Source organism: Danio rerio, chromosome 8 (genome assembly GCF_049306965.1).
Source record: "Danio rerio strain Tuebingen ecotype United States chromosome 8, GRCz12tu, whole genome shotgun sequence".
In the NCBI taxonomy this organism is placed as follows: Eukaryota; Metazoa; Chordata; class Actinopteri; order Cypriniformes; family Danionidae; genus Danio; species Danio rerio.
Genome location: NC_133183.1, coordinates 57,222,222 through 57,244,961, shown reverse-complemented (window position 1 = coordinate 57,244,961; position 22,740 = coordinate 57,222,222). Strand labels below are relative to the sequence as shown.

Sequence of the window (22,740 nt, the reverse complement as noted above, 5' to 3'; positions counted from 1 at the left end):
TTCCTACTTGTCTTTCTCGTGATAAATAGTGGGCAAAATCTGATATGTAGCGGGGAAAAAACAAGAAAGATTTCATCAGACGCTGGATTCGAGCCGAGTCCATGCTCGAACGTATCAATTCATGATGACATGCGTCTTGCGAGTAGCGCCACTGAGACTGTTAAGCATACATTTTACAGATATAAACCACACTATTTCTTTTTTTTAATGCACTCAGTACGATGTTCAGACCCAACTGTGTTGACTGCATCAGCTAAACTCTCCCACTCTATTTTTTTCTTTTGTTGTTAATTCCGGAGAACAAACTTGCAAATAACACCACTTTTCTCCGGTCTACCTCCGAAAGCAGCACCTCCATTTCACATTCTGTTCAAAGTTTCTCTTTTTGCTTGCTTTTGACATTGCTTTTTCGTTGGGTTTTGCCATTAGCATCGTCATTAGCATATTCATACGGGGGAGGAGGCAGGGAGGGGTTTTGTGCTCGTGCATGTTGCGCTCAGTTTCACGTTCATTCAGATGTACAAAAGAATATGTGTGAGATTCGGCGTACGCAGTGTTTCATACATCTGAATTTTTTTCTGCGTACGCACATTTACAGCTTTGTGCGTACGCAATGTTTTAGTAAGATTTCCACGCAAGTCTTCGTACATGAGGCCCCTGGTGTTTGTCTGTCTGCAGCGTGGTGTTTTATTCCAAGCATGTCAGTCTAGTTGGTTTCGGTTGGCGCTGGGATGAAACATGCACGCTGGGTGTGTGAGTGCACAATGAGTGTTTTGATTCAGCGTGTACTTGTGTCTCGCGTTCAGTCTTCTGTTTATGTTGTGTTGTCAAATGAACATATACGGTTAATGGGTTTTCTCATTGTCTGCATGTTCTAGTCTTGTTTTAAGTGAGCGCATGGCTTGTGTTGTCTCTTTGGCTGCGTCCAAAATTGCATATTTCCATACTATATAGTACGCTAAAATCAGTTTGCGAGCCGAGAAGTATGTCCAAATTCATAGAATTCGAAAATCAGTATGCGAAAAGTACCTGGATGACTGACAACATCCGGCGAGATTCTGAAGTGCGCATCCCATGCACGCTGCGCTATCCCATGATGCCCCGCGAGAGATTTCATGAATTGAAGTGAAGCGATGCAACTGACACAGGTAGGTCACGTGATCATGACAAAATGCCGGATGTAGTATCTGCGAATTTCATTCACACTTTTCACATTCATACTGTATAGAACGTACTTTTCTAACGGCCGAGTAGTACGCTTAAATTCAAACGCAGTACCTACCTAGTCGTAGGCGGTTTTCGGATGCAGCCTTTGTGTCATGTGCTCTCCCGTCTTTTGTCTAGTCCCACCCTCCTTGTTAACCTATTACTATTAGTTTATTAGGTTCACCTGTTATTTTATTTCTGCTTATATTCTCCTCATGTCTGCTGTCCTGTGCCTGAACGTCATCAATTAATACCCTGTCCTGTTGTGTCCAGCCCTGTCAAGCCCTGCCTTTTCCTGCAAGCCCAGTCAAGTTTATTCTCTGCCTTTTTATTAATGTTTCCCCCCTCGGGGTAGTTTATTTAGCCTTTTATTTTATGTTATAAATAAAACCCTTATTATTTCTGCAATCGAGTCCTCACTTCTTTTCCCCTACACCAACTGTGACAGCCCCATCCCAACCCTAAACCAAACCCTCACAGTAACGTAAAAACAGTAGTTGTTCCGTGTATTATTTATGTTATCTATTAAATTACCCAATAAATTGTATTTTTTAACCCCTACTCCCACCCCAACCCTAAACCCAACCGTCACAGTACTGTAAAAATATTAATTATTGTTATACAGTGTCATTAAAAAATGCTGCTATATTAATTTTCACATCGCATTTCCAGCCGACTGCGTATCTAGACTTTACCCGTACCGACGGCAAATGATTTAGCATCGGCAATGTGAGGTATTATCAATGTACAGTCAAACCGATCTGATTCACCAGTATTTTTACAACTTAATTTGACTATTTATTCTTTACTTGTTCACAATTAAAAATATATTAGAGACAGTTTTGAAACTTTTCAGAGTATATTACGTCTGGGAGATTACTGCAAATTCACTACACATCTATATTGATATACTGTATTCAAACAGCAATACATTTAGTTAAACTGACATGCTTACATAAAGCGTAGTGCACATATAAATACCCCTTTAGTAACCATAGGCTGTTAAACAAACAGAAACAGTAGAATGTGATGACGTTAGTAATATGCAAATTGACGTATGACGTAATCTAGTGACTTTTAGCAACTTTTCGGGCAGAGATCAGCGCCTTTTCATTGAAAATAGTTGGCAACAGTGCTTGTTGCTGCATAGTGTGGCAGTTATGAAATGTCAAAACATAGGATTTAGAGGAACTTATATGCCTTTCATCTGGAAAGAGCAGAAAACCTACAATAAAATGTAGGCTGAGGCACATTTCCCCAATGAGCCTCTAGAGTAATCATGCAGAGACACAGGTGTTTGATGCACTGGAAATTGATTTCTGGAGTATTTACCTCTTGGAAAGAAAACCCAGGGCTAATGGCTTACATAATTTCCCATTATGACATGTAAACGAATTAATTCGTTATTTAAAGTAGTTTAATTATTCACATTTTTTAAAGTTTACACTATCTGACAAAAATCTTGTTGACTATCCAAGTTTTAGGAACAACAAATAAAAACTTCTAGTTGTTTAATTTAGTATCAGAAGTGGCTTCAATGAAAGGCAAAGGCCTTAATAAGAATATGCTTATTTTACCAAAATAAAATATGATCATGCCTTGATTTTTAATTATATAATTAGGACAGTAAGGTCTGACTTTGCTTAGAAAAAAGTCTTGTCACTTAACAGGAGTAATGTAGAGTATAGAATATAAAGTCATGCTGCAGTGGAGAAACAATTTATATTGTGTGTGACTCACATGAGCTTGGAGGACTGCATCCATACATCTCTGCTATGACTTAAATAACTTACAAAAAATTAATAAAGTCATCTGGAATGGCAAAGAAAGCGTTCTTGCAGGACTCCCAGAGTTCATCAAGATTGTTTGGATTAATCTTAATGCCTCTTACCTCAGACATGCTTAATAATGTTCATATCTGGTGACTGGGCTGGCCAATTCTGGAGCACGTTGACCTTCTTTGCTTTTAGGAACTTTGATGTGGAGGATGAAGTATGAGATGGAGCGCTATCCTGCTGAGGAATTTGGCAGCTCCAATGTATTGATACCTCAGGCTGTTGATGTTGCCATCCACTTTGCAGATCTCTTGCATGCCCCCATACTGAATGTAACCCCAAACCATCATTTTTCCTTCGTTATTATTTGTTGCTCTAACAACTGTGATCGACGACAAGGCTATTGTCAGGTCGTGTATATATTTATAAAACTTGTATTTTTATCAAGTAAAAAACACATGATCAGAATCTACAGAGCCTACAAGTCTGTTGTAACACTGATATTATTTTACATTAGCTCTAAATACTCAACAAACTGCTCTGTAATTCACAAAAAAGAAGAAAAAAAGCTTTAGATGGTGTAATTTGTGTAATTTTCACAACAAACAAAAGCAAATTTTTTTCCTCAAAACATTTGCAATAACATAAGTACACTGTAAAAAAAAATCTGTAATTTAAGGTTTATGTCCTGCAGCTGGGGTGCCAGAAATAAACCGTAAAATAATGGCTGTTAAATTACAGAAATTTACTGTAAATTAACAGAGGTTGAATTACAGGAGTTTAGCAGAAATTTAAATTCAATTGAAGTAAATTTCTGTAGTTTAATGTTAGTTATTTTACAGTACATTTCTGTAATTTAATGTCAGTTGTTTTACAGTAAACCTCTGTAATTTAATGTCTGTTATTTTACAGTAAATGTCTGTAATTGAATGTCCGTTATTTTACAGTAATTTTCTGTAATTTAATGTTAGTTATTTTACAGTAAATTTCTGTAATTTAATGTTAGTTATTTTACAGTAAATTTCTGTAATTTAATGTCTGTTATTTTAAAGAAAATGTCTGTAATTTAATGTCCATTATTTTACAGTAAATTTCTGTAATTTAATGTTAGTTATTTTACAGAAAATGTCTGTAATTTAATGTCCGTTACTTTACAGTAAATGTCTGTAATTTAATGTTAGTTAATTTACAGTAAATTTCTGTACTTGAATGTCCGTTATCTTACAGATAGTTTCTCTAATTTAATGTCTGTTATTTTACAGTAAATTTCTGTAACTTAATGTCCGTTATTTTACAGTAAATTTTTGTAATTTAATGTCTGTTATTTTACAGTCAATTTCTGTATTAATGTCCGTTATTTAACAGTCAATTTCTGTAATTGAATGTCCGTTATTTTACAAATAGTTTCTGTAATTTAATGTCCGTTATTTTACAGTAAATTTCTGTAATTTAATGTTAGTTATTTTACAGTAAATTTCTGTAATTGAATGTCCGTTATTTTAGAGATAGTTTCTGTAATTTAATGTCTGTTATTTTACAGTAAGTTTCTGTAATTTAATGTCCGTTATTTTACAGTCAATTTCTGTATTAATGTTTGTTATTTTACAGTCAATTTCTGTAATTTAATGTCTGTTATTTTACAGTCAATTTCTGTATAAATGTCCGTTATTTTACATTCAATTTCTGTAATTTAATGTCCATTATTTTACAGTAAGTTTCTGTAATTTAATGTCTTTTTTTACAGTAAGTTTCTGTAATTTAATGCCTATTATTTTACAGTAAGTTTCTGTAATTTAACAGCTGTTATTTTATTTTTTTTATGGTAATATTCGGATTTGTTTTACAGTGTACATAAGTCAGTAAAATATACAGTATAACATTGATGTAGGGATTTATGGATATTTTAATAAAACCAAAAAATTATAGGTATTATCAACGTTACATAAAACAACTGCTTTTCTATCTAGACTTTAGAATCAAAACCTTTTATAATAATGCTAGATCCACACACGGCTGCCCCTACAATACCTTCCCTTTGTAACGACTGACTGCAGTTTCCTTAATATGCTTATATGCTTTGCTAAAAGATTAACTCTCCTTTAATTTGCTTGTGTTCTGTCCTTTTCAGAAGCAAGCAGGCCTGTTTTGATTATCTCTAATTGTATCTCAGATGAAAGTGAAATCACATTGCTCTTCCCTTTGCACACACACTCACACACCCCTCACAGGAAACGCTCCTGTTGGATCACACGCGTCAAAGGCGGCGCAGAGAGGGCAGACTCCGGTGTGGAGAGAAAGGGAGTCTGAATGAACAGATGGCAACACAGGGGAAAGGATACAGTGCCCTGCTGGTAAACTTTCCCCGGGCGAAGGCTTGGGAAGGGAGGGGGCTCAAATGTTCTGATTTAGCTAATCCTGTGCCCATGGATGGCACTGACTGAAATGAAGAACTCACACTGTCATGAGGTTTCTGTGCTGATGGCTAACTACTATTGCAATCATTTTGTTTAAATAAATAGCTACTTTTTATTCCAGCTATACGGGTGCAACTTTTAGATTTACATATGAGTGATGAATATATTTAACTAAAAGCTAGTGCTGTCAATTGATTAAAAAAATAGAATAATTCATTGACCTTTTTTTTGCAATTAATCACGATTAATCTCATTTAAAAGACTGAAACTTGTAATTTTGGTCATTTAAATGTAAAATTAATGTAAATGCAAGACCAAAAAGATATTTTAATTCAAAATATGAATGTTTATCAGAATTTTTGTTAAACGTGTAACAAAGATTTCTTCATGTCAACATTATAACAGCAATAAACCATCAAGATCCTCAAACTGTTGGCTTAACAGCCATATTTATCACAGAAATAAAAAAACAGGCATGTACATTTCATTTGAATTTCAAAACAATCAATGCCATGTTGGATTCTAAGTGGACTGCAAAAAAAATGCCAAAATACAGGCATTGCAGATATCGAAATTGGAAAATTATAATAATAATGTAATACAAACAATTGTACTCCTTGAAAAGTTGTACTGCAGAGAACTTTTGTAGAACTTTAATTCTAAAATAGGAACAATTTTGTTTAGTACTCCTTTACATTCAGCCAGTTGCTAAGACAATCCAGTCTGATGACATTATCGGGGGACAATGTGGACCTTTTCTTTGGAATAATGTGACCTGAGTGAGAACAGTCTCTCACAAGCAGTATCACAGAATCAGCATATGAATTTCAGGGGCTAATTTTGGTGCCACTGGTGCTGCGTCAAGGACGCAAGAAGCATCAAGGGGTACATCAAAAGGCACACAAATGTACGGCTTGTACTGGCTTCACTCCCTATTGAGTCACGGGACCCGAATGGAGGTGATTTTTGCTCATGTTTTTTTGTCATGCTTTAAAAAAACGCAAAAATAAAAAACAGCTTAATTTCGCTAACTGTAATCACTAATAATAAGTTCTGGATAGCAGTCTCACAACATTCTGACACTCGATAACACTCATATACCCTGTCAGAAAAGTCTGGCTGGGGATGACCTTTTTACAGTGTCTGCTACAATGTTAATGTTGTTGTGTGTTTTTTGTGTGTTTTGATGAATATGGCCACTGTGTAAATGCCCATTATAGGTATGATCTTATTGGCACATTAGAACGTCATGATAACATAATATATGCCTTCTGGGATTTGCTGAAGATAAATACCAAAAAATAGCACAACTGGAATAACTACAGCAGTCTACAGCAAAAGTAGAATTGGGATTGGGCCTTAGTTGGAAAAGTTTACCAGAGGCATCTGTCCAAGTAACATCATTGTTAGTGCTCCCATCTCCCATTCAATTGGTTGAAAGGTGTTTGAATGGGGTTGGTAGAGTGGATACATTGGTGCTGTAAAACAGATGCAAGTGTGTTTTAAGGGAGGTGAGTATAAAAAGAAAGTTTGTAAATGCTGTGTGAATGTCACAGACATATCTCCCTGCAAGCCAGGACCGATTACTCACTGAAGCTAAGCAGGGCTGAGCCAGGTCAGTACCTGGATAAGAGACCACATGGGAAAACTAGGTTGCTGTTGGAAGCGGTGTTAGTGAGGTCAGCAGGGGGCGCGTGTGAGTCCCAATGCCCCAGTAAAAGTGAAGGAGACACTATACTGTCAGTAAGCACCTTCTTTCGGTTGAGTCGCTAAACCGAGGTCTTGACTCTCTGTGGTCATGAAAAATCCCATGGCACTTCTCGTAAAGAGAAGGGGTCTAACCCCAGTGTCCTGTCCAAATTCCTTCCACTAGCCCTTGTCCTGGCCAAATTCCCTCCACTGGCCCTTGTCCTTTTCATCCCCGTCCACCTAATTGGCTCTATTACTGTCTCTCCACTCCACCAATAGCTGGTGTGTGGTGAGCGCACTGGCGCAGTGGTCCTGTGGCTGCCATTGCATCATCCAAGTAAATGCTGCACACTGGTGGTGGTGTGGATCTCCCTCATGATTGTAAAGCACTTTGGGTGTATGGCCATACATGATAAACGCGCTACATAAATACACACATTACATTAGATTACATTGCTTACTGCCCTGACCCTTTAGTGCACACTAGAGGGTGTGTTCTGAGGTGCCCTTGCCCCTATCATCCTGGACATGGTGGTTTGAATCCTGCTTATAGCATGGGAAACAGAACAAATGTAGGTATTACATTTGTGCCGTGACCCAGATGGAAGTAAGGTTTAGGAAATGAGTGATACAGCGGCCAGCTAGTTGTAAAGTTGGAAATAATTATTACCGCCCTGACCTAACCTGCAACTGACACTAGTGGCTGTGATCTGAAGTGCCCTTGCCCCTGTCATTCTGGACATGGTGGTTTAAATCCTGCTTATAGTGTGGCAAGCAAAAAAACATAGGTATTGCATTTGGTGCCGTGACCCAGATGGTAGTAAGGCTTGGAAAATTGAGTGATAAAGAGGCCAGCTAGTTGGATATTTGGAAATAATCATTACCGCCCTGACCTAACATGCAACTGACACTAGTGGCTGTGTTCTAAGGTGCCCTTGCCCCTGTCATTCTGGTCATGATGGTTTGAATCCTACTTATAGTGTGGCAAAAAATAAAGAAAACGTAGGTATTACATTGGTGCCGTGACCCAGATGGTAGTAAGGTTTGAAAAAATGAGTGATACAGAGGCCAGCTAGTCGTAAAGTTGGAAATATTCATCACCACCCTGTCCTAACCTGCAACTGACACTAGTGGCTGTGATCTGAGGTGCCCTTGCCTCTGTCATTCTGGACATGGTGGTTTGAATCCTACTTATAGTGTGGCAAAAAGAAAAAACATAGGTATTGCATTTGGTGCCGTGACCCAGATGGTAGTAAGGCTTGGAAAATTGAGTGATAAAGAGGCCAGCTAGTTGGATATTTGGAAATAATCCTTACCGCCCTGACCTAACATGCAACTGACACTAGTGGCTGTGTTCTAAGGTGCCCTTGCCCCTGTCATTCTGGTCATGATGGTTTGAATCCTACTTATAGTGTGGCAAAAAATAAAGAAAACGTAGGTATTACATTGGTGCCGTGACCCAGATGGTAGTAAGGTTTGAAAAAATGAGTGATACAGAGGCCAGCTAGTTGTAAAGTTGGAAATATTCATTACCACCCTGTCCTAACCTGCAACTGACACTAGTGGCTGTGATCTGAGGTGCCCTTGCCTCTGTTATTCTGGACATTGTGGTGTGAATCCTGCTTATAGTGTGGCAAAAAGAAAAAACATAGGTATTGCATTTGGTGCCGTGACCCAGATGGTAGTAAGGCTTGGAAAATTGAGTGATACAGAGGCCAGCTAGTTGGATATTTGGAAATAATCATTACCGCCCTGACCTAACATGCAACTGACACTAGTGGCTGTGTTCTAAGGTGCCCTTGCCCCTGTCATTCTGGTCATGATGGTTTGAATCCTACTTATAGTGTGGCAAAAAATAAAGAAAACGTAGGTATTACATTGGTGCCGTGACCCAGATGGTAGTAAGGTTTGAAAAAATGAGTGATACAGAGGCCAGCTAGTTGTAAAGTTGGAAATATTCATTACCACCTTGTCCTAACCTGCAACTGACACTAGTGGCTGTGATCTGAGGTGCCCTTGCCTCTGTCATTCTGGACATTGTGGTTTGAATCCTGCTTATAGTGTGGCAAAAAGAAAAAACATAGGTATTGCATTTGGTGCCGTGACCCAGGTGGGAGTAAGGTTTGAGAAAATGAGTGATACAGCGGCCAGCTAGTTGTTAAGTTGGAAATAATTACCACCCTGACCTAACCTGCAACTGACACTAGTGGCTGTGATCTGTACTGTCCATCCTATTCCAGAAATGATCATTCAAAGCCTGTTTTGTACAGTTGAAGGGTTACAGTGAAAATATCTATCTCTAATTTACACTTCAAAGAGCCCTACAAAAGAAACTGGCTCAGTAATGTACTACAAAGGTCTGCCTACAATAATGTGCCCACAAATGGAATATAAAAACATCTGATATCGAAAAAGTATGGCAATGCATTTGTTATTTGCAGGACTATCTGAAGGTAAGCCGACAAACCTTGACCCCATTTCGGCGTGCTCATTTATCAGAGATCTAAGATGTAAATAAATAAATAAGCACACACACACTGTCCCCTAGAGACACAGGTTAATTCCCATGACTCAGTATGTGCCACATCTTATTTAGCAGCTCAAGGATTGAATTCATAATCTATGAATGGTATTTTGAATAAATAAACATAAATGTATTATTCACAAAATAACTTCATTGTTCTGTCTGACACAATTATTTCAGGGTCTTTTAGTGAACAAAAGAAAAAAACAGCTCTGAAAACCATCACACACACATTGGCTCAGCCTTTTCAAAGGGAATGTTACAGTGTATGTACAGAACCAGGCATCTCAAGGCACAATACCAAAAGCACAGACTTCAGATTTCTGGTATTTTCGAGAGAGTGCGTTTGACTTGACACAGTAAACCAGAATGTGATGTTGCACTGCACATGTCTACCCATGAGTACAGCTCACAGTACGAACACAAAGTAAAAGCTATGTACAAACACACCAGCACGTTTCACTGTCTTCAGCAAAAAAGCACACCTCCCACATACTGCTGGCTTTGTCTCGGCAAGAACTGTTTTTTCAGCCATATTTTAGACAGAAAAAAAAACACTAATCGTATCTCACCATATGAGCAAAGCACAAAGGGTTTTAGTATTCAATATGAGCCAGATTTTTAGCATATGCCTCCTTAAACCAATCTAAATCTCCTGCAAAATACTGTTTTTTCTTTGCAAGGACATTCACAGTCCAGCTCGTTTTGACATCCACTCATTGACCACCAAAATAATGATATGAAAAAGTATAATGCACTCACCGGCCACTTTATTAGGTACACTTTATTAGTGGTGGGTTGGACCTATTTTTGCCTTTAGAACTGCCTTAATGCTTTGTGGCATAGATTCAATAAGGTACTGGAAATATTCTACAGAGATTTTTGCTCCATATTGACATGATAGCATCACGCAGTTGCTGCAGATTTGTTAGCTGCATATCTATGATGTGAATCTTCTGTCACACCCCAAAGATGCTCTATTGGATTGAGATCTGGTGACTGTGGAGGCCATTTGAGTACAGTGAACTCATTGTCATGTTCAAGAAACCAGTCTGAGATGATTCCCGCTTTATGACATGGCACTTTATCCTGCAGGAAGCAACCATCAGATGACGGGTACACTGTGGTCATAAAGGGATGGACATGCTCAGGAACAATACTCAGGTAGGCTGTGGCTACGATGCTCAATTGGTACTAATAGGCCCAAAGTGTGCCAAGAAAATATCTCCCAGGAGTGGTTATTTGAGTTAATGTTGCCTTACTATCAGCTGGAACCAGTCTGGCCATTCTCCTTTGACCTCTTGTATCAGCAAAGCTCGCATGTTACCATCCAAGGACATGCGTCATAAGTAGGTAAACCAAATAGCCACCATAGTCAAGTTCTTAGCCAGCAATTTTTCCCTCATAAAGAAATTCGTCATTAGCCACAAATAAGCAGGGGAGTTCTCGAGATCTACCTGAGCTCAATCTCCCCTCTTCCTCTAAAAAAAGAGGGAAGCCCAGGGCTCGAGGATCATTTGAGCTTAGGGCTCTCTTAGTTTTAGGTACTAATATATACTTTTGAGGTACCAATATGCACCCTTTAATTTCAAACATGTACGTTTTGAAAAGGTACCACCCCAGAGACAGCTAGCATACCTTTTATTTCTGAAAGTGTATAGAATAAATGATTAGAATCCAGCATTTTAGGAATAATTACTGCAATAAGTAGATTCACGATAACACCAGCGCAGGAATGAACTAGAATTCAGAAGTAAAGCCTTAAAAAGGAATGGAAGTCCTCTGTTCTCCACTGTCAAATTTAATGACAGCACTTCTCAGGTACAAAACAACCCTTCTTCTTCTTGTTCTTCACTCGCAGGGAGAGACGTCATTTTAGGCAGGAGCGACTGAAGAGAGCTCGATTTCCTCAAAGCTTTACAGAAGAGGCGGTTCAGCATGAAGTAATCAAGGCAAAGCCGCACAGAGCTATTGAAGAAAGTGCCGGAGTTCTGAAAAGTTGAGCAATGTTTTTGGTTAAGCGATTCTCTCTCACCTTTAACATCTTTTTCAGCTGGGTATTTTCAGCCTATACAATGCCTGAAGTGGCGTTCAAATGCCAGCGCCTGACACTCTCTCCGCTGAGGAATTTCTCTCAGAGACAGGCTAATGAAATACTAGCGTGAGGTCCTCAAAAGCAGGCAGACACACAAACAACTGGAAGAAGAGTGCCATGTGAGAGTCGCTCGGTGGCCTAGCTGCTCCAGTCTAGTTTAAACCCCCTCATATTTTATAAGACTCCATTTGTACAATTCATTTTAATTCCCACCAAATAGCTCCACATTTTGTGGGTGGGTTCAAACTGCATAGCCATTTTGAGATGTATCCTGTATTTATGACACAACTCTATAAAGTTGAAGGCAGAATTATTAGCCTTCCTTTGATTTTTTTTTCTTTTTTAAATGTTTCCCAAATGATGTTTAAGCTATGTGTATAAATTAGCATATGTATGGGCATCGGCAAGGCAGTGGCGCAGTAGGTAGTGCTGTCGCCTCACAGCAAGAAGGTCGCTGGGTCGCTGGTTCGAACCTCTGCTCAGTTGGCGTTTCTGTGTGGAGTTTGCATGTTCTCCCTGCATTCGCGTGGGTTTCCTCCGGGTGCTCCGGTTTCCCCCACAGTCCAAAGACATGCGGTACAGGTGAATTGGGTAGGCTAAATTGTCCGTAGTGTATGAGTGTGTGTGTGAATGTGTTTGTGAATGTTTCCCAGAGATGGGTTGCGGCTGGAAGGGCATCCGCTGCGTAAAAACTTGCTGGATAAGTTGGCGGTTCATTCCACTGTGGCAACCCCGGATTAATAAAAGGACTAAGCTGACAAGAAAATGAATGAATGAATAAATGGGCATCACAGTAAATCGTGTTTGCTACTCAAGGGGGGAAACACAATTGTTTACAATAGAATCCTAATTCTGTTTTTTTGTCATGTAGCTGAATCTCTACGCTGGAGTGGATTACAAGAAGCAGCAAGGAGCAAACACTTTCTGCCAGTGACTGAGAGCAGAACAACAACTCGTATAAGACTTTTTTGTTGCATGCAACTAGACGAGTTTCATACAATGTGCTACTTGTGCTCAAAGAAATTATTATTTCTTATTATTTCACAATTAAAAAATTAGTGGGAGTGGGAAAACCTTCAGAGCGTGTGGTCATCAGACTGCTTCTCCACAAACAATGAGAGGGAAAAAACCCAAGACATTTTCTGAGAAAAATAATTCCAGAAATTTCCTTTTGCATGATATTGGCATCAAATTCAAAACATACACTCAGGTGGTGTGTGGCTTTAGACCTATTACTTTTCTGTGTTGATCCAGGAATGATTTCACATATTTGTTTATGAAATAATAAAATGTTTAGTGCGGTACTATTTCTTTTTTTAACATTACTTAAGCATCCATAACATATTTTAATTTAAAGCATTATAAACACTAGATGAAGGATAATAAAGCCCAGAGTGTCTTCTTTCCCATGAGACATAAACTGTGAATGTAGACCAAATCATTCAGCAACTGTAAATGTTTTAGCTTTGGGAAGCAAATTTTTGAGAAAGTGCCTCTGACGGTGAGGGAGAGAAGGACATCAACATAGCCTCAGAAAACTTTTTACTAAACAGTATTACTTTTTTCAAACGGTTACTGTTTTCATTATCTACAGTAGCTTGTTCTTAAGGAATAGTTAGAATGTTAATAACCTGTAACCATTGACTTTCATAGAAGGAAAAACAAATAAAGTACTATAAAAGACAATGGTTACAGGTACTGTAGGCTACCGTAAAACACTAAACAGTATCACTTTTTAAACGCTTACTGTTTTCATTTTCTAACCTGTTCTTAAAGGAATAGTTAGAATGTTAGAAACCTGTAACCATTGACTTTCATTTAAGGAAAAACAAATATTGAAGACAATGGTTACAGCTACTGTAGTCTACCGCAAAACACTAAACAGTATCACTTTTTAAACGCTTACTGTTTTCATTATCTAACCTGTTTTTAAAGGAATAGCTAGAATGTTAGAAACCTGTAACCATTGACTTTCATAGTAGGAAAAAGAAATAAAGCACTATGGAAGACAATGGTTACAGGTACTGTAATCTACCGTAAAACACTAAACATTATTACTCTTTTCAAACGGTTACTTTTTCAGTTAGTTAACTGTCCTTAAAGAGATAGTTCGCACAAAAATGAGAATTCACCCACCATTTAAGTAAATTTATAGCCTAGGTTTTCTTTTTTGGAATACAAATGATGATATTAAGAAAGAAAAAAAACGAAATCTGTAACCATTCACTTCCATGGTAGGAAAAACAAATACTATGAAAGTCAATGGTTACAGGTACTGTAGCCTACCGTGAAACACTAAACACTATCACTCTTTTAGTAGGAAGCATAGTAGGAAAAACTAAACACAAAATGGTATTTTGAAAAATATGCTAGAAACCTGTAACCATTGACTTTAGTTTCATAGTACTATGGAAGTCAATGGTTACAGGTTTCCAGCATTTTTCTGAATAACTTATTTTGTGTCCAACAGAAGAAAAGAGTGATGAGTGAAGCCTGAGTCATGTTTAAAGGGATTTTTATTAGTGAACTGTCTCTTTAAGGTTATTTTAAACAGAAGAGGCGTACTTACAGTTGTAGTTTCATTGCGTTCATTATTTTTTAGTGACTTTTTTAATTTTATTGCAATTTTGACATCGACATAGCCTCAGAAAACTTTTTACAGAAATATCATTTTGCATGCTATCGTCATCAAGTTTAAAATATAAACTCATGAAATACTTGGCTTTCAAGTCATATCTTTTCTAGGACATCACATTAATGTTTTCCTGTGTTTGTATATGAAAAACAAATATTGAACACACCACATTTTTTTCTTCATGACTTCACAATGTATAACTTTTATATTGTTTTAACATGCAACTTCTCCTTTTACCACAGTAAAGCTCAAAGTGTTTTCTTTCCAATGATACATAATTTTTGTTTGTTGCTTACTGGAGTCAGGAACTGTTACTATTTAAAGTTAGGTAGGTGTAAATCCCCAAAATTGAGTGCTGGCTAACAGGTTTTAACAGAGCAAGGACATTTTGTTGCTTTGTACATTGAGGTGTATTTCAAAGATTGCCTGCTTGCTTGCAATGACACTCAAACAAAGCTACTTAAATTCTCTTAGAGCAAGCAATCTTAAGCTGATAAAAACGTGCCAACTTTGACTCTAGAAATTACTCAGATGTATAAATAATTCGGGGTTATTGCTACACAGAGACAGCTATTGCCATTTATGAGTGCAATAGGCATCAGGCGGTCTGTGGGCGAACTGTAGGAACACTAAAGCTGAGACTGGTCCCCCTGAGAGATGTTTAGATGAAAGTTAAGGCGTCGCAGTTTGCTATTGAACTTCACAGTCAAATACAGCGCCCGTGGCCAAATAATTGTTGGAAAAAAAGGTGCTGTCTCCATAGTTTATGGATCAAACATAGCATTTTCCATATGAACAGTTTCTCTATAGAAATGATTGCTATTGTAATACCATCTACAAGTTCAGCTGGCCAGCAAGATTCTTTTTGCATTAACATCCTCACAATACTGCTCATATTTGTAAAAAACTAGTATCAGGTGTAACGAATATGGCCGATCCATTTCATTCATTCGTTTTTTTTGTCGGCTTAGTCCTTTTATTAATACGGGGTCACCACAGTGGAATGAACCGCAGAATATGGCCGATCACACACATACTTATTTTGCTTTTATTCAACAAATCCAAGCAAACCCAGCACCAACTTCTCCCCTAGAAAAAACTGGATGGTAAGTTGTAACCCAGTCTCAGTCAAGGTTTTACGACACAAAGGAATATGGTCAGAACTGGACACAGAGAAAACTTCTATGAGCTCCGGGCTTAAGACTGATGTTTAAATGTAAACTTGTATCCTCTCTTTATGTGTAATCAAGTGTTTCGCAACATTTATCTTGCTCCTGTATTAATATTATGGTTTTAATACTTCTGCAGTCAACGTTTAACTCTATTGCAGCTAAACAAGCTCATAGATAGTTCATGTTTGATGTCCCTGCAAAGCTAATTCGGTGTACTGGACAATGGTTTACATTTCTTCTTAATACGTGTGCAACATATTAACATTTTAAGAAACGTAAACATATCTGCCTCAGCTAAAATACCTATGCAAATCACTACACTTCTGAACAAAGGACTATAAAACATGTCTCAGGGAAGTTTAACTTTTGGTCAACTTGGCCCTGGAGGGTGCACAAACCGTCCTTATAAATGTTTGTGCCTAAGGCCACCGCCCAGACACAGAGAAACCCAGTGAACCAGAAACCTCAGGCCAGGAAAAACCCTGGGCTTTCTTCTTGGAGAGAAAGACTTGAACCCAGAGAAAGACTTTTTTAAACCAAACAAAAGAAGATATTTTGAAGAATGCTGGAAACCTGTTCCCATTGACTTCCATATAAAAAATACGATGAAAGTCAATGGTTACCGGTTTTCAGTATTCTTCAAAATATCCATATTTGTGTTCAACAGATGAAAGAAAGTCAAACAGGTTTCGAGCAAATAAAGGGAGTGCAAATGATGACAGAGCTTTCATTTTCGAGTGAACTGTACCTTTAAATGACTCGGGTGTTCAACATAATCTCCAATGTAAAACACCCTGAAAACCCCATGTGACCAATTATTTCAGATGAATGAAATCTGACAAAGGATTTCAAATGAACACATGAAAGCTTGAAAGTACAAGAATGCCACATGTACCGCCACTGTGCTGTCATATTAGCATATGTTTAGATGTTAAAGATTTATTCTTTAGCACTTTTATTTTGGATTGTTTTTTGTTAAATGCAATAATGATTTCGTATCCTGTGAGCTACGGTTCATAGTGTAGCTTATTTGAGCAGCTCATTTAGGTTACTGTAAAACACTAGACAGTATCTGTAACGATGATGTGACACTGAAAACAGAGGTGAGGATCCAAATGCAGGCAACCAATGATCAACACAGGAGCAAACAGATGTATAAGGGCAATCCAGAGTCGTATTCAAAATAACAAGGCGAGGGTCAAAAACACAGCAAAGCAAGACGAAGGTAACGCGTTGTAATGTCACTAAACAGATAACAAGACTCAGCAACGTGTGTGTTTGAGAGGTGTATATATAGTCAGTGTAATCAGTCCAAAAGCAGCTTCAGCTGTCAGTGTCTAATCAATGGTGACTTGGAGCAGGTGGGTGTGTGTGTGTGTTGCATGACTTGATCTGTAGTCCGTAAACCGGCAGATTTGTAATTCATTAGAATGTGAATGTTTTCCAGCGATCTATGGTGTCTAGATCACTGGTGATTGTGACAGTATCACTGATTTCAAATGGTTACTGTTATCTAGCTAACTTGCCTTAAAGGGATAGTTCACCCAAAAATAAAAATGTACCTACCATTTATTCAGCCTTAAGTGGTTCCATACCTTAAGTTTCTGTTAATTTACTCACCCTCAAGTGGTTCGAAATGTTTATGCGTTGTTGTCACAAAAGAAGAAAATGGGTAACCATTGACTTTCATGGTGTTTTGTCTTTTGTCCCTACTATGGATGTCAACGTTTACTGATTTTCAGCATTCTTCGAAATATCTTCTTTTGTGTTCAACAGAAGAAAGAAAGTCAAACAGGTTTGGAACAAATAAAGGAAGAGCGAATGATGACAGAGCTTTCATATTCGAGTGAACTGTACCTTTTTGTACCAGCAAACAAAAAAGTTTAGATGTTAAAGATTTATTCTTTAGCACTTTTATTTTGGATTGGTTTTTGTCAAATGCAATAATGATTTCGTATTCTGTGAGCTACTGTTCATAGTGTAGCTTATTTGAGCAGCTCATTTAGGTTACTGTGAAACGCTAGACAGTATCTGTAACGATGATGTGACACTGACAACAGAGGTGAGGATCCAAATGCAGGCAAGCAATGATCAACACAGGAGCAAACAGATGTATAAAGGCAATCCAGAGTCGTATTGAAAATAACAAGGCGAGGGTCAAAAACACAGCAAAGTAAGACGAAGGTAAATTGTTGTAATGTCACTAAACCGATAACAAGACTCAGCAACGTGTGTGTTTGAGAGGTGTATATATAGTCAGTGTAAGCAGTCCAAAAGCAGCTTCAGCTGTCAGTGTCTAATCAATGGTGACTTGGAGCAGGTGGGTGTGTGTGTGTTGCATGACTTGATCTGTAGTCCGTAAACCGGCAGATTTGTAATTCATTAGAATGTGAATGTTTTCCAGCGATCTATGGTGTCTAGATCACTGGTGATTGTGACAGTATCACTGATTTCAAATGGTTACTGGTATCTAGCTAACTGGCCTTAAAGGGATAGTTCACCCAAAAATGAAAATGTACCTACCATTTATTCAGCCTTAAGTGGTTCCATACCTTAAGTTTCTGTTAATTTACTCACCCTCAAGTGGTTCGATATGTTTATGCGTTGTTGTCACAAAAGAAGAAAATGGGTAACCATTGACTTTCATGGTGTTTTGTCTTTTGTCCCTACTATGGATGTCAACGTTTACTGATTTTCAGCATTCTTCGAAATATCTTCTTTTGTGTTCAACAGAAGAAAGAAAGTCAAACAGGTTTGGAACAAATAAAGGAAGAGCGAATGATGACAGAGCTTTCATATTCGAGTGAACTGTACCTTTTTGTACCAGCAAACAAAAAAGTTTAGATGTTAAAGATTTATTCTTTAGCACTTTTATTTTGGATTGGTTTTTGTCAAATGCAATAATGATTTTGTATCCTGTGAGCTATGGTTCATAGTGTAGCTTATTTGAGCAGCTCATTTAGGTTACTGTGAAACGCTAGACAGTATCTGTAACGATGATGTGACACTGACAACAGAGGTGAGGATCCAAATGCAGGCAACCAATGATCAACACAGGAGCAAACAGATGTATAAGGGCAATCCAGAGTCGTAGTCAAAATAACAAGGCGAGGGTCAAAAACATAGCAAAGCAAGACGAAGGTAACGCGTTGTAATGTCACTAAACAGATAACAAGACTCAGCAACGTGTGTGTTTGAGAGGTGTATATATAGTCAGTGTAATCAGTCCAAAAGCAGCTTCAGCTGTCAGTGTCTAATCAATGGTGACTTGGAGCAGGTGGGTGTGTGTGTGTTGCATGACTTGATCTGTAGTCCGTAAACCGGCAGATTTGTAATTCATTAGAATGTGAATGTTTTCCAGCGATCTATGGTGTCTAGATCACTGGTGATTGTGACAGTATCACTGATTTCAAATGGTTACTGGTATCTAGCTAACTGGCCTTAAAGGGATAGTTCACCCAAAAATGAAACTGTACCTACCATTTAATCAGCCTTAAGTGGTTCCATACCTTAAGTTTCTGTTAGTTTACTCACCCTCAAGTGGTTCGAAACGTTTATGCGTTGTTGTTACAAAAGAAGAAAATCGGTAACCATTGACTTTCATGGTGTTTTGTCTTTTGTCCCTACTATGGATGTCAACGTTTACTGATTTTCAGCATTTTTCGAAATATCTTCTTTTGTGTTCAACAGAAGAAAGAAAGTCAAACAGGTTTGGAACAAATAAAGGAAGAGCGAATGATGACAGAGCTTTCATATTCGAGTGAACTGTACCTTTAAATGACTCTGGTGTTCAATATAATCTCCAATGTAAAACACCCTGATAACCCCATGTGACCAATTATTTCAGATGAAAAAAAAAAGCTGACAAAGGATTTCAAATAAAAACATGAAAGGTTGAAACTACAAGAATGCCACATGTACCACCACTATGCTGTATTAGGTCTTTGTACAGCAAAACGACAAGTTTTTAGATGTTAACGTTTTATTCTTTAGAGAACCCCAGTGGGAACACACAGCCAGCAGCGGAGACTGTTTGAAAAGCTGTCAGTGATGGAAGCATAATCGGAGAAACCGACCATAAGCAGCTTCCTTATTTTTTTTTTTTCGACTGGAGTCACGCCACAACCACAGTGTGCAGATGCAGCTGACAGGAAGTTGGCAAGGGCCACAGGTACACGCTAAGGAATCTTGAGGGACCGTGACAGTAGGATATGAAGCCTTGGGTATGTGCTGACAAGATGAAGAGTGCTCCAAACTTCCGGATGTCGGAGCGCTTCCATTTTGGATCGGTTTTCGTTGAATGCCATGATTATTTCGTATTCTGTGAGCTACGGGTCATCGTGTAGCCAATTTGAGCATCACAGGTACCACCGTGAAACACGAAACAGTAACATTCTTTTTAAATGGTTACTGTTTTCATTGTCTAGCCTGTCCTTAAAGGGAAAGTTACTAGTACTATAAAAGAAAATGGTTAACGGTACTGTAGGCTACCATAAAACACTACACAGTCTTGCTCTTTTTGAACGCTTACTGTTTTTATTATCTAGCTTGTTCTTAAAGGGATAGTTAGAATGTTAGAAACCTGTAACCATTGACTTTTACAGTAGGAAAACAAATAAGGTACTATAAAAGACAAGGGTTACAGTTACTTTAGATTACCGTAAAACACTAAACAGTATCACTTTTTAAACGCTTACTGTTTTCATTATCTAACCTGTTCTTAAACGGATAGTTAGAATGTTAGAAACCTGTAACCATTGACTTTCATAGTAGGAAAAACAAATAAAGCACTTTGGAAGACAATGGTTACAGGTACTGTAGAATACCGTAAAACACGAAACAGTACCACTTTTTAAACGGTTACTGTTTTCATTATCTAGCTTGCTCTTCAAGAGATAGTTAGAATGTTAGAAACCTCTAACCATTGACTTTCATAGAAGGAAAACAAATAAAGCACTATGGAAGACAACGGTTACAGGTACTGTAGGCTACCGTAAAACACTAAACAGTATCACTTTTTAAACGCTTACTGTTTTTATTATCTAACCTGTTCTTAAAGGAATAGTTAGAATGTTAAAAACCTGTAACCATTGACTTTCATAGTAGGAAAAACAAATAAAGCACTATGGAAGACAATGGTTACAGGTACTGTAATCTACCGTAAAACACTAAACATTATTACTCTTTTTAAACGGTTACTTTTTAATTTAGTAAATGTCCTTAAAGAGACAGTTTGCACAAAAATAAAAATTCACACACCATTTAAGTAAATTTATAGCCGAAGTTTTCTTTTTTGGAATACAAATGATGATATTTAGAAAGAAAAAACAATAGAAACCTGTAACCATTCACTTCCATGGTAGGAAAAACAAATACTACGAAAGTCAATTGTTACAAGTACTGTAGCCTACCGTGAAACACAAAACACTATCACCGCTCTTGAGTACGCACCCCCCACACGCTTTACAGTACGCGTGCGACGACAACAAAAACATTCCCCCCCCGAACCCCATTAAAAAAATCCTGCACATGCCCTTTGGACAGTCTCTGCACGGGCCTGATTCTTTTAGTACAGTAGGAAGCATAGTAGGAAAAACAAAACACAAAATGGTATTTTGAAAAATATGTTAGAAACCTGTAACCATTGACTTTAGTTTCATAGTACTATGGAAGTCAATGGTTACAGGTTTCCAGCATTTTTCTGAATAACTTATTTTGTGTCCAACAGAAGAAAAGAGTGATGAGTGAAGCCTGAGTCATTTTTAAATGTACTTTTTTTCTGTGAACTGTCCCTTTAAGATTATTTTAAACAGAAGAGGTGTACTTACAGTTGTAGTTTTATTGTGCTCATTATTTCCAATTATTTTTTAATTTTATTGCAATTTTGACTGCATTTAAGATTAAAATGACGTTCGCAACTATTGTTAATTGCTTTTGTGTTAACGATCCCAATTACAATTCCTACACTTACAATTAATGTTTATGATTTCAACGTTTGTTGTGCTGCTGATTGTTTCTGTAATTATGTTTATGATTACCATTGATTTACTTTATATTTAACATCAGTATTATGTTTCAATTTGAATTATTCTTACAATTATTATATTTGCAATTCTGGTTATAGTTTGCATCATTTGAAGGCAAAATTATTAGCCTTAGTGTGAAATTGATTCTTTTTACAAATATTTACCAAGTGCTGTTTAAAGGAATTCCCAGTACTGGATTGCAGCTGAAAGGGCATCTGCTGTTTAAAACATATGCTGGAACACTTGGCAGTTTATTCCACTGTGGCGACCCCTGATAATTCAGGGACTAAGCCAAAGGAAAATGAATGAATGAATGTTTAACCAAGAGATGATTTTTGTAGGGGCGACGCAGTGGCGCAAAAGAAAATGAATGAATGATTTAGTAACACATTTTTAACAGTACTTCCTAATAATTTTTTTAGTCTGTCAGGATGACTAGTCATTGGACAACAGTGGAATGCAAAAAAAGTGTGTATATATATATAAAACAAATCTGCTATCTAAAAAAACTAAAAAACTAAAATCTTTCTCAAGAAGAAAATAATATATATAATAAAATGTTCACAGGAGAGCCAATAGTTTAGCCTTCAACTATATATTTAATTACATCTTACGATTTATTTATTTATTTATTTATTTATTTATTCATTTATTTATTTATTATCTTTTTTTTTTTTTTTTACTGCAAATCCTGCTTATCTAGGAAACTTATCTCCGAAAAGCTCAGAATAAACCAATTCTTTTACGTCACCGAAACAGATTTTCACTTGGCTTGCTGACGCTCCTGTTTTTCATACTCCTAAGGTGATGTGTTCAGAATAATACTGCAGCATTTTTTAAAAACTCATGTTTTTTGGACAAAAGCTGCACATCTCATTTCTTATCTCATCCTCCAACCAGTACAGTCATCAAAATCTTCCACAAATAAAACCATCTTTTGTTCAGAAAGTAACTTTGGGAACTGGAGGCGATTACATAATCACTAACAAGCAATCTACTCTGGTACTGTAAATGATGCTAGTCAACCTAGACGTGATTTGCTTGACTTTATACAAGACAAAAAAATATTAAACAAAACTGAATCAAGACATTTTAGTGACAAAGGAGGTAAAAATAGCTGCTTAAAGGGACAGTTCACCCTAAAAATGTAAATTCTGTCACCATTTACTCATCCCATACTTGGTTTAAACCTTTCTTCTATTGA

General features: G+C 37.4%; 1 protein-coding gene and 1 long non-coding RNA gene across 17 annotated transcripts in view; both read right to left on the bottom strand.

The window, feature by feature from the left end:
• The window catches only part of plch2a (phospholipase C, eta 2a), a 297,121-nt gene that overhangs the window by 110,403 nt on the left and 163,978 nt on the right, over window positions 1–22,740 (bottom strand). The window lies entirely within an intron of this gene.
• On the bottom strand, window positions 19,616–21,895 carry LOC141375934 (uncharacterized). Its single transcript, XR_012384768.1, has 3 exons — window positions 20,670–21,895; window positions 20,337–20,591; window positions 19,616–20,258 (listed from the first exon to the last, which is right to left on the bottom strand). It is a non-coding gene; the product is annotated as an uncharacterized lncRNA (long non-coding RNA).